Source organism: Hirundo rustica, chromosome 5, assembly GCF_015227805.2.
Source record: "Hirundo rustica isolate bHirRus1 chromosome 5, bHirRus1.pri.v3, whole genome shotgun sequence".
NCBI lineage: Eukaryota > Metazoa > Chordata > Aves > Passeriformes > Hirundinidae > Hirundo > Hirundo rustica.
This window is the reverse complement of record NC_053454.1, coordinates 7,642,805-7,647,719: the sequence shown is the minus strand read 5'-3', so window position 1 is coordinate 7,647,719 and position 4,915 is coordinate 7,642,805. Positions and strand designations below refer to the sequence as shown.

Here is a 4,915-nt window from a genome sequence, read left to right as displayed (position 1 = left end):
GCCAGTTGCAACATGGAGTTTAATAGCTTATAAAAAGACTGATGTAATAATGTGGCACATGACAGTAAGTGGTCATGTAGGACATCTCATCAAGTCCTACATTCCTGAATTTTACAGGCACGGAGAGTGATAAAAATTGAAATAAATAAAGAATAGTTTCTGAAACATAATAAAGAGGGAGAGAAAAAAGGAAAGAAACTTATGGGTGTTGGCAAACAACGTCCCAGGGGGTAATGAAGAGGGAAGCATTCTTCCTTGAAAACTTCATGACTTCCTTGAGGAAGTTCGCAACATTGTCTCAACGTGCCCTGATGTCACAACCTTTAATACCTCTCATTTCACAGCACAATTTCATTGTGACAGCTGCTGAAAGCATTATGTCTCCAGCAAAATAACAACAGGATGTTTCATACACTGTATGCCATGAGATGTCAAGTAACAGATGATCCAATGCAAGGCCATTCTACCATTTGGCCATATCATCATAAGTAGAGACAATTTGAGGCACAGTACATGGGCAAATATATGACTTTAAAACAACAAATTTATTTGTGTACAACACTTGATGTTTTAGGTCCTAGGTGTTTTTCAAAACCTCTAATGGTCTTTAATTTCGCACCTTGTTAGGTCTGATTAATGGAATTTGGACTGCTCATAGTGATGGTGTTCTTATTTATTAGAAGAAATTGAGAAGTTATTTGAACTCTGCATTCATAGTTTCACGTTTTAAACAACAATGTTAATTCTTCCTTTTGTGACATTTATATATTAAAAATCTTACTAAAATCAAGAGTAAAAGAAAGACAATGGAAGAGGTGGCAAAGGCAACCCAACAGAACTGTTTCCAAACAGATGGGTGTTTCCTCAAGAATGGCACCTCTCAGGTAGGTGTGCTGCTCTCAATGAAAATGTTTCATCACAGCTGACCTTCAGTGTTCAGGTCCCATCAAGTACACATCAGGGCCCAGAGTAGGAGTGCATCAAGTTAAACTGCTCTAAAGCAAGATAGAAGGGAAATTACTGTCTTGAGTTCAACCTCTCCCTCTTTCATGGGCTTTTTCATTGTAGGTCTTAAATCACTACATCATTTTGAAGTTTATTTGAGTGGGAAAACAATCACAAAATCATGCGGCTGAAGTTGCAAGAGGGTATGACAGCAATGTAAGCATAATCCTGGACACAGACAGCTGGATGGAACACCATTGAAAGAATTACTGCCCATCGTGCCATGCCAATTCACAGGACAAGATGTAGGACATTTTTCACAGCTTTTATCTTTATTTATCTGTATTTCTGCCAGTGGCTTTGCCTGCCAGGGAAGGCAGCTGGCTATGTCACAGCTGACACAGGAGGTTCCCATGAGGAAGCTTTGCCTTAGACTTGAGGAAGTGAGATAATCTGGTTTTATTTGAGTAAATTCTCAGCCAGTGCGTCCTTTCAGACCACACTGTTACAGCAGTCTTAAAATGGGTCAAATAAAACTCCCCCACAAAGTGATGCACTGACACAATTGTGTTAACCCATAATAAGTAGCATTTTAGAAACTAAATTACTATAAAAATGTATAATGTATTTACAGGTCTTCAAACCGACATTAAATACCATTTTATAAAATCAACTACTGCTTAATAACAATTAACTGTGTACCTTGGATCCACTGACAAACCTCTGCTGTCAGTTACCGTAAAGGGCATTAGACTTGTACTACTACCTGTTACTCCATTAGTGCCCATGACAGCTCTAAACCCTTAACCCAATAGTGAACTTACATGTCAGCCTGATATCAAAGGACAAAATTTATCTTCCTTTTCTGCTTTGAAAACCTAGGAAGCTGCTCTTTAAAAGCATATTGAAAAGATGTGGTATTCAGAACTCAAGATACAAACATAAAAGTACACAGAAAAGCTGTTATTCAGTCCTGATGGCAATGTTGGGGGAGGAGGAGTATAAATTATATGATAATACACAATCTATTGCTTTGTCTGCCTTCCTGGGCTGGCCCCTGTCAGCATGGCATGAATCACAGCCTAAAGCTTCGTTGGCTCAGACACTGCCATACTTGCCATTGCAGGATGAGGCACCAGTGGGAACTTAGTGCCACTGCTCATGCCAACACTGTGCTTATTGCACATGCCTCAGCACTTAAAACCACTAAAGCAGCTTCTTGTTCACTGGGAGATTAATGCCAGCACCAAACTGAAACCTCTGCCTATGAGTGTGCCAGACGCTATGCTGCTTTCCCTTGAACCAGGATAACTCCAGGCTCTACACCTGGAACATCCTTCTGGGTACAAATAATTACCCTGAATCTGACAGGTAACACAGCACTCTGCTCTGGGTAGTGCAGCTAGCTAGACAGATAGATAATATTTCAACAGGTAACAAGCTAAAACTGCAGGTTGGGAAATTCATGGAGCACTGTTTTTGGTGTGACACAAAGTTGCACCTTTCTTAAAACAATTATAAAGCAGATTCAAAGAAATGAACCCTTGCCTACCCAGCCATGACTGGTTGAGTGAATCCAGGGTGTCTCCTCCAGGTCAATTTTGTAGCACACTCCAACTCTTCTCAACAATTTCATATTCAACATCACCACCTTTGAAATAGGGACCTGCAACTTAGAGGAGAAAACATCTGCAGACAGTTATCTGTGCAATGCAATATCATGAGGGATATAAAGCATTCCAGAGAAATCAAGTACACCCTTTCCAGCTCCAGAAATCCCTGAGGAATGAGCCTTTTTATATTTGCCATATCACTCTGAAAATCACTACCCAAGCTAAACAAAATTCAGGGTAAAAAAAACCAAAAAAACCAAACAAAACAAACAAAAAAACCCCGCACACTTAATTCTAACAGAAATTTAAGGTACAAATAGCTGGCAGGACAAAAACTCTTACAGCTGCCTGGTACTTTGTCTTAATCTCCAGTGTCTGATGCCTCTTCAGTTAAGAGCGAGAGGGACAAATTTGCAGGTGATAGGGCTGGAGCCAAACTAACTATGCAAATCCTCACATTCCAGATATATATCACAAAATGGGCTCCCTTCTCAAGTCACACTTCAGATAAAAGCACAGAAGTGATCACAGCAGCTCAGACTAGATGGCCATGCAGCTCAGTGCTTTAACACTGACAGTGTCCAAAAACAGATGCCTTGAGGAAAGCATGGGAACAGTGTGTAATAACAGTTCCTTAGCTTCCATCAACGTGCAGTTTGGCTCTCCTGAGAAAGCCAGCACCAAATCCCACAATATCTTTAACTGAAACAGAGCAACCCTTTCAAAGGACGGCTAGTCCAGCTACCTGAACCGGTGGAGTTTGTGCCATATCACAGAACCAGGTTAACTCTGTTAGTTACTGCTTGATGACAACCAGCTGTGCAAACATGTTCTGATTTACCGCCCCCAACACAACTTTAGAAGGAGTAGGTTACTCTTCCGCACAATTAGAAGGTGAGAAGATCACTGTTTTCCTTGCTCAAATAGATCTTTTTATACTATCTCATAGATTTTACCCGATAGATGAGCATGTACCAAAGACTTACCACTACTGGTCCGTACCTTTCCCAGCTGGATATAATTAATGGAGGGGAAAGGTTACTAATGATAATTACATGTTGATTATATTAGTGCACTAATACAATTCCTTTACAGCTATTTTTAAACCTTTTGCTTTAATTGATTTCCTATTCTGTTTCCAATTTAATAATTTACCTCAGTGTCTTAGTTACATTTTCTTTCCTGTACAAACTAACAGATAAATAGTTACTCATGGATAAGTAAACCTCCCCCACCTACACACTGAACCACTGAACTCACCTACCAAGATAAGAGGTCAATAGAAATTCTGGATATTTGTGTGCTACACAAACTGCCTCAACTTTAATTTTGCTGTTCTAAAATATCAGCTCACTGCATATAAAAGGTCTGTCTTAAATCAGATTTGAGAATACATTTATTTGATAGTACCAACAAAAAACATGATTAGGTATGGAAAAAAATAATCACAATGTACTAATATATAATTTATTCACACAGAAACTCTTTGTCTCAAAGGACTTCCACACTGATAGAAGTCGTAGCAACCAAGAGATGCAGACACTCAGCATTTTGGATATCAGTAAACCATGAACAAAATAAAAGACTCCATGATGCCATATTTGGATTTGATATTAAGAAAAACATTTTCACTAAAAGGGTGGTTAAGCTGCCATTAAGGTGGAATAGGCTGCCCAGCGAAGTGGTGGAATCAAGTGGAAGTGTTCAAGAGACGTGGAGCTGTGGTATTTGGTGACATGGCTTAGCGATGGCCCAGACAGTGCCGAGTAGATGTTTGGACTCAAAGATCTTCGAGATCTTTTCCAGCCTGAAGAATTCTGTGATTCTATATTGAGGAAATATAAAGCACCTCGGCAACACTTGCTCTGCTCTCCCAGAGAAACCCGGTTGTAAACAACGACTTTTTTTTTAAAGAGGCAGAATGTTGTAGAGAAAAGGTTTTCATTCAAAAACTTAGGAGAAAGAGATCAGCAGAATCTGCTCTGTACTCCTACAACTCCTGTATTTTAATTTCAACCAGAGACACGCTAAAATGAACCGTTTATGCTGCATTTGAAAGTCCCTGAATCTTACGGGATTTAGGCAATTGATTAAGTTTTCATGTTTAAATAACAACGAGCCGAATCTCTATGGAACAGGAACGTATGCGCTTCGGGTTTCTGAGTGCCTCCCCCCTGTGCTACGGCCACCGAGCAACCTCCGACACAGCAGAAGCACCCGGCACGCCAACCGCCGGGGAAAATCATGGAGGAGAGCCTCGGCCCGCCAGAGGCAGCGCCTCGGCCGGCGTTCTAAGCCCCGCCCCCTCAAGGGAGCCGCAGCCCCAGCTTAAAGCACTTTAGGGGGACATTAGCGCC

At 40.7% G+C, this 4,915-nt stretch overlaps 1 long non-coding RNA gene across 2 annotated transcripts; it reads right to left on the bottom strand.

Annotated features, from left to right (window-relative positions):
• Window positions 1–303: 303 nt before the first annotated feature.
• LOC120753182 (uncharacterized) lies at window positions 304–3,369 on the bottom strand. 2 transcript variants are annotated; one of them, XR_005701004.2, is made up of 3 exons: window positions 2,901–3,369; window positions 2,498–2,617; window positions 304–995 (listed from the first exon to the last, which is right to left on the bottom strand). It is a non-coding gene; the product is annotated as an uncharacterized LOC120753182 (long non-coding RNA). The 2 variants fall into 2 exon arrangements; XR_005701003.2 differs by having other exon boundaries at window positions 2,498–2,611.
• Between the last annotated feature and the right edge of the window lie 1,546 nt (window positions 3,370–4,915).